Raw genomic sequence first — 8336 nt, 5'->3', positions numbered from 1 at the left:
CCTTGGCCAAAATACAAGGCCTTCTTGAAAAGTCTAGTTCATTGAAAATAAGACGTGTGGGCCAGACATCTTCAAGCCCACTTATTCTAAACTAATAAAATAAATCGTTTAACCAAATTTGAAGTCTCAAATAACAATAGGCCCTATCTCTAAGCCATGTCTTCCACAGCTTGAATCAAGTGGATCAAAGCTGGTTCTCCTTCTTTCAAGCCCATCTTGAGTGTTGGGCTCTTGCTAGCTTCATCCCAAGTGGATTGCACCAATCCGTGCATTGATTCCTTGATCTTCTTGGTCCTTGATCTTGTAATTGGCCCATCTAGAATTTGCAAATGATCTTCAAGACTAGGCTCACCTTGGTTCCCATCATTCCCCTTCTCCTCAAAAGGATTCGACCTCGAATCTCCACCTGGATCAAAAGGAAAAATGTTAGTAACATTGAAAATAGCAAAAACATGATACTTACCTACTTCATATGTATTTTCATTAATTTTCTCAAGAAATTGAAAATGTTCATCCAAGCTACTCCTATCATCAACAAGCAAGGCCATTAAAGGTAATGGAGTAAGTGGATTAAAACCATAAACAACCTCAAATGGAGAATAAGAAATAGTAGTATGCAAGGTTTTATATGCATACTCTAATAAGGGCAAATGATACTCCTGCAAATATCCATGTAGCAATTCAATGGATGGCAAATGATACTCCCACAAACGTTCATGAAACACACCTAAATTTTTTCTTACACCACTCCAATTATATGCAAACTCAATGAATGGCAAGTAATACTTCCACAAATGTTCATGCAACACGTTAATGAATGACAAATGATATTTCCACAAACGTTCATGCAATACGTCAGTGAATGGCAAATGATACTCCCACAAACGTTCATGCAACATATTGAAAGTCTTCCTTACACCAAAGTTACCCAACAAACCACCATGTCTATCACACACAAGCAACTTAAGCATAAAACTAGTTGGCACACAAAATCTATTCCCTCTAAACAAGTACCAATCTAATTTATAGAAACTTACCAAACGATGCTTTTTCACATGTTCCATACACACTAGCAAAGTCATCATCATTAGCATGCAATTCCTTATTATATTCAAGTCTCAACAATTTTGCATCTAAAATGAAGACAAAGACGTACCTTCTTGCTAAAGCATCAACCACAAAATTTTCCATACCTTGTGTGTATTTGAATACATGAGGAAAAGTCTCAACACAGTCCTCCCACTTAGCATGCATTATAGTCAACGACATACCTTGTCCCTTCAAGTGTGTAAAAAACTCATGTTCTTCAAGGAAAGGTCGGTTAGGAATTGTCGCACCTGGCACAAAATCAATGTAATGATTTATCTCCCTAATAGGTGGCAATGCACAAAACACGCCGCTAGGAATCATGACCTCATATCCCTGCAACAAAGAAACAACAACACTAGGCAAAGAGTTGTTAAATTTGTTAGTATAAAAGTTTGCCTTAGCATAAAAACTCACTTTTGTCTCTCTGTTTCTCTTTGCAATCTCTCTTTCTTTTTCCTCTTGTGGCACCACTCTTTTTTCTTGACTCTCAGCCACCTCTATATTTTCTTTTTCACTCTCTCTTTCTCTTGATGTTTCGGCCTCATTCTCTCTTTTCATCCCACTATATTTTTCATTTGCACTCTCTTTTTTTCTTTCACTCTCCTCTTTTTTTGAACTCTCGGCCTCACAATTGTTTTCCAACTCATTCGCTATTTTTCTTGAGGTTTCAGCCTCACCCTCATCTTTTCCCTTAGGTAGTTCGGTCTTCCCCTTTGTTACAGCTTGATCATTTTTGTCCCACTTTTGTTTCCAAGGAGTACTAGAAACGAAAGTATACCTTGATGTACCCTTTATTTTCAACTTCCTCTCCACCTTCATAGCCATGTGTACCATGTCCTCTACCTCCACATAATGTTGCAACTCAACTACATTGGCTATCTCCCTATTCAACCCACTCAAAAATTTTGTCATCGTGGCCTCCCGATCCTCCACTACATTAGCCCGAATCATAGCCACCGTCATCTCCTTATAGTAATCCTCTACACTCCTAGACCCCTGTGTAAGATTTTGTAATTTTTGGTGGAGGTCTCTATAATAGTGGCTAGGTACAAATCTCCGCCTCATGATAGCTTTCAACTCTCTCCAAGTTTCTACAGGCCTCTCAAGATTCCTCCTCCTATTGGTCACTAATTGATCCCACCAAATACTGGCATAATCAATGAACTCAATTACCGCCAACTTCACCTTCTTCTCCTCAGAGTAATTATGACAATCAAACACCAACTCTATTCTTTTCTCCCACTCTAAATAAACTTCAGGGTCAGTTCTACCTTGAAATGATGGTATTTTCATTTTGATGCTCCCAACGTTCTTATCTACTCCATCTCGACCGCCCGGCTTTGCCCTAAGTCCCCTTCCACGCCTAACTCCTCTATGTCTACCCAATCCAACTTCATATGTTAAGTCTTCCTCATCCTCACCATCTCCCTCATTCTCATACTCATTTTCAACTCTATACTCACGTCGCCTCCTATCTCTCCCACATTGAAGATTTCTAATCGCTGCTTCTTGATGATCCATCCTATCTCTCACTTCACCCAACACAAAGTTCAATCGCTCAAACTGCTGTTGCATGGCTTGCAACACATAGGATGAGTTATCTGCTCTCCCCCTTGGTGATGCGTTACTCCGCTGAGACATTATAAGGTGCTGCACAAAAGAATGTTAGTGGCAAAAAGAAAACCTCACACACTCCCTTACGTGTTTACACTCGAATAATGGCACTCCACTCGTGTTTCACTCTTAATTGGCTTTTTCCTGATAAATATAGTCTCACACTCTCTTGCCTTTTACCTCAAGAGTTTTCCCTCTCAAGTTCTTTAAGAACTAGTTGAACTAAATCAAGACAATACAACCTTGTATTATTCCAACCAGTAATATAGATCCAAGAAACAAGAAACAAGGAAAGAATAAAACTACACGGGACTCAAAGAATTTATATGAGGGAAAGAGTAATTACAGAACAAGATACCAACTACAAATATGTATTCAACCCCTTTGACGATAAAACACAATCAACAAATATTTTTCTTTGTCTTTGTTGTAACTATGTAGCAACCTTTAAATATGCTACCTCTCTTTATCTTCTTCTCCTTCTTTTTTTTTTTTTTTTTTTTTCGAATTTTCTTTTCTTTTCTTTTCTTTTCCTTTCCTTTCTTTTCTTTTCTTTTCTCTTCTTTTCTTTTCCTTTCTTTTCTTTTCTTTTCTTTTCTTTTTTTCTAATTCAATCACAAACAGAAATACTCAATTGTAAAAATCAAGCAATTGAATCGAAGCACACAAGAATTGACAACGAAATAGAAGAGAATCAATGGAACGACATTCCAAGCAATTGACAAACTCAGATATGCATTGAACCCTAGAATTTTGAAACCCTAGGTGATGCAAATTTCAGCCAAACCCAAAACCCTTAGAATTTTGGCAGCCTACTTTTCGCTTCTGCAATTTTTTTTTTTTTTTGGCAACTCTAGAACAATGTAGCCCTAGAATTATATTTAAGGATGCAAGAAATTAAAAGATAGAATCAGACCTGATTGGAAACCTTGCTCTGAATACCAAATGATATGAACCCGTGGGAATGAATTCCCTTGAACCCACAATCAATTTGAAAACTCCCCAAGAAAGCCAAAAATCAAGTCAAGGATGGAGAATCTAGACCCGATGAGAACCCGTTTCAAGAACCTAGATTATATTAAAATCTAGACCCGTTGAAGAACCCGTCTCAAGAACCCAGATTACAAAGGAGGAACGCCACAAAGGTTGTGATTTACCTTTGATAAGTTCAAGAGTTCAATCAAGAACAAGAGGAGAAAACTCAACTCATAAATAAAATTCAATATTGTCTGGTCTTCAAATGAGGCTAGAAGGAGTATTTAAACTAAACCTAATTAAAACCCTAGCCAAAATAAAGCCCCTTTTTACCCAAAATGCCCCTGATGAACAGTGTCACGCTACAGTACCGCGCTACAGTACGGCTACAGTAACGATACAGTACCTCTTAAAACCCTAATTCCTAAAAAGTAACTTTCCAAGTAAGCCCTTGGCCAAAATATAAGGCCTTCTTGAAAAGTCTAGTTCATTGAAAATAAGACGTGTGGGCCAGACATCTTCAAGCCCACTTATTCTAAACTAATAAAATAAATCGTTTAACCAAATTTGAAGTCTCAAATAACAATAGGCCCTATCTCTAAGCCATGTCTTCCACAGCTTGAATCAAGTGGATCAAAGCTGGTTCTCCTTCTTTCAAGCCCATCTTGAGTGTTGGGCTCTTGCTAGCTTCATCCCAAGTGGATTGCACCAATCCGTGCATTGCTTCCTTGATCTTCTTGGTCCTTGATCTTGTAATTGGCCCATCTAGAATTAATACAGTCATCAAACTAGATAATAAGTAAATGCTAAAACAAGCTACATAAGGGAAAAGTTCTCATGTCTCCACTCCTTAGGTGGGGCAGGTCCACTAAGGTCATGACCGTCCTCTATATCAAAGTTTACGATTCCGTAAAGCGGAATCGTAGGTTGGGACACCATAATGAGATTTCACAATCTCAGTCAATAAAATCGATAGAATGACACCCAAAAATAAAAAAAGGGAAAAAGTGGACTTATTACAGCATTTGGAAAAACAAGAGATTTACCAAAATTGCACAAAGCCAATATCCTTCTCAACAATTTACAGAAAATGCTACGCACGCCATAAATACACATTTCCATCCATTTCATTACTGTATGCACCATGGTCTTCTCTAGGGACCAGCTGCACATCCTAGCTCCCTCTGCTATACCACTGGTAATAATCGTGCATGTAATTTCGTGACGAGCGATACCTAACTCCGCGCACGGCTCGTATGTGACCAGGTATCCTCTAGTCTCTGCCAGTAGAGAGGCCACAGAGTCAGCACAAGAGAGCATTACTGTCTCGTTCTAGCCCGTTGTCACCTGATGACAACCCAAGAGACGTTACTCAGTTTTACACGCTCCCGAGTGATCAAATGAGCTCTATCGAGATAATGTCCTATCTCGACTTGGGGTCGTGCTATGTACACACTCACAAAATATGTTTTTAATCTTTTGACACCAAAATACAGTTTTTACAGTTTCACCACATAACCATAGAACATAGCACAATTAATAATTTAATCGCAACATAGACATGAAAATATCAAAAGAGCTATATGAGCAATTTTTTAGATTTAAGTTGTGATATGTTATTAGAATGAAAAACTATGATGATCATCTGAATCATGGTGGCTAGCTAGTACGCCACATAAGGTGAAAAAAATACTAACTAAAAGTTGTTCTTTTTCGGAAAAATATTTAACTCCTTAGATAGTGAGAACAATGCTTGACTAGGGTTGAAGTTCAGTACGTACTGGCATCTTAATGATGTCAAATTCATAGTTTAATTCATGGAAATTCCGATTGGAGCTTGAACTAGTAGTTTTGCAGAAATGATAGTCGTGAGTTGTTAATTTTGTTCATTAGGTATTTGGTCTGGTACATTTGGGATATAATGCAGATATATAAGCCATGTGTTCTTGAGGATAGTAAAGGGGAAGCCAATCTAGTAATTACACCAATTGCGTTTGTGGAACCTGGTTTGTTGGTGTGTCGCTCAATATAATGACCTGGCCCAATAAGGACGCATTATGGTTTTTTGACGGATTTTCAATGAGGCTTGGACACTATTTTGACTCAAGAAGCGCTCGACATTCACTCAAGCGAAATTCAGGAAGAGAGTTCTTTTGAGGCTCGCTCAAGTAAACATTAGACAGAGAGTTCGCTCGAGCCTCGCTCGACATTCTAGTCAAGCGAATAATGTAGAAAAGTGAACTTAGGGTTTTTACCGTATATGTGACACTATAAATATGTTTATTATGAGTAGTGTGGTAGACTGATCAGCTTTTAATTTCGACTTCCAAGCGTAGAAGCTGTCAAAGTAATACAAGGGTAAATCCCAAGATCGAATTCACAGGGACAATGAGAATTTAGCAAACATTTCATTTTTGCAAGAAAACATTATACCGTTTGTAGTGACTCGAAAGTTTAAATGATAAGAAAAGAGTAAACTAAATGAGCTAGCTATGAGCAAAAATAATAAGAAAAGAAAAATAAGTTTTAGAAATTTACCGCTAACAATATTAACACCTAAATGAGGCTATTTACTAAGGGAGTGTGGAATGAATTATGAGAGAAATTGTCGGGAAGTTCAAGCATAAGTAAAGCTGAAAATAAAAGTGAATCTATTTTTCTAAAATTGCTAAGAATCAAGAGATTTAAAGAAAATGTGCGGAAGTTGACTTAAACTTGTAAGAAGCAAATAAACAAACACTTGGGATGCAATTTTCACCCACTAATTTGGTGATGGATTTACTTCTCCTTTCATTTTCTCTCAACCATTCTCTCCTTCCTAGAAATCATGGTCGGATAATATAGCAATGATCCACAATTTTTATTTTAATAAAACTACTTGACAAATTATATGACAATCATAGAAAAGTGAAAGAAAAACATTAAAGTCATGTTACTTGTTCAAGTATCAATTGTGCCTTTACGTCTACAATTGATCCAAACCAAGAACAAAGAACTCTAATCTTTTCTAGATGCACATTGAAATATAATCCATCAAGTTAATCATCAAAAGCACTAAATATTGAAGAAAATCCAACCCCAAATAGTCATGGGTTACTCATTGAATCCCAAGCTAAAAATCTAGCCTATCATCTCTAGATTAACAAAATGCTCAAGAAGATTAAAATCCAACATCACTAAATACTGTTTCAAAGGAAAATTGCTGAATGAAAAATATACTATATCCCTAAAATGTGCTGAAATCTGAAACTCAGAACCATAAAAACAGGCAGAAAATAAAATAAAATAGCAGTAAAAAGAACTGGAAAATAAAATGAAGAAGAAGAAGAACGCAAAACGAAAGAACGCCGAACGAAAATAAGTCCCAAAAACCCAGCCGACCCCTTTCGGCCAAAAATATTTTCTTTTTATACTCTCTCCCTCTCTGCGTTTCACGTTTGTAGATCGTGCGTTTTGATCTCTGCAGTACGCACGTCTCAGCCCAGTACGTTTCGCGTCTACTAGCTGCCCGTTTTGATCTCAGCTCCCGCGTTCCACTTCGTGCATCCCTGCTACTGTCCGTTTCTGCCCAGCACCAATTTCTGCCTTTTGAGCGTGCGTGAGTCGCGGCCCCTTTTCATGTGTTTCGAGCCAGCCCCGCGTGAGCGTTTCATCTCTCCATTTACTGCGTTTTGAGCCAGCCCAGCACAGATCCGCGTTTCATCTGCAGCCCCTTGCGTTTTGACTCCAATCCTCCTCTGCAGCTCGCGCCTCAAGCTGCTCCTCTTACACGTGAGTGCCCTACACCATTCCAGCCTCTGCAGCGCGCCTTGAGCCGCTCGATCCAGCCCAGGTTCCTGCGTGCTGCGTCTCCTGGAAGCTATTGTTCGCATGTCTGCCCCTCAAGTCCTAGTGTTTTGCTTGAGTTTTCAGAAGCACTAAATATGTAGTTGCTGTGTCAGTTGGGTAATTCCAAGAATACCCATATATTTTTAACAACTTTCCCACAATGCCCTGCAACATTAACAAAAATATCAGAATAAAATTTGAGATATTAATCAGAATTTAACATTGAGTCAAGCATTAAACTTTACTATATAATTAAGTGCTTAATTCATTTTTTGGTTAAACAAATCATTCATTTTAGCAACTTAATCATGTAATTTTTAACACTTTATCATAGACAAAACAATGTGAACAATGTTTATTTTGCTCCAAAGAGTATTTTGTGATTCCTCAGTATAATAAAATCATCTGCAGCTCTGTGGACGTAGTTAAATTGTTGAACCACATTAATTTTGTGTCGTGTTATTGATTTGCTTGTTTTTATTTCGCTTTGATTGTCATCGTTTTCACAACAACGTAGTCCTTGGGTATCCTAGGTTGCATGTAAAAAGTTTTGCAGTAAATCATTACCCACAACGAGTTAGGTGGAGATTTAAAACATTATTGCATGGGTACAAAATCCTACATTACACAAGTATTTATTAGGTGATCAAAGTAAACTTAAATATCTCCAAAAAAAACTCGAACCACAACTTAGACAGTTTTTTTAGGATATAACGTCCCTTGGGTTATCGAGAAAATTAGTTTTACACGTGTGACGGATTAAACTCGAAACAAAGTACACATATTTTCATGAAAGGATCCTGCTTCCAGAGTGGATCGAAGAGGCAATA

The sequence above is a fragment of the Juglans microcarpa x Juglans regia genome, chromosome 7S, assembly GCF_004785595.1.
Source record: "Juglans microcarpa x Juglans regia isolate MS1-56 chromosome 7S, Jm3101_v1.0, whole genome shotgun sequence".
In the NCBI taxonomy this organism is placed as follows: Eukaryota; Viridiplantae; Streptophyta; class Magnoliopsida; order Fagales; family Juglandaceae; genus Juglans; species Juglans microcarpa x Juglans regia.
Note: the sequence above shows the minus strand (reverse complement) of the source record.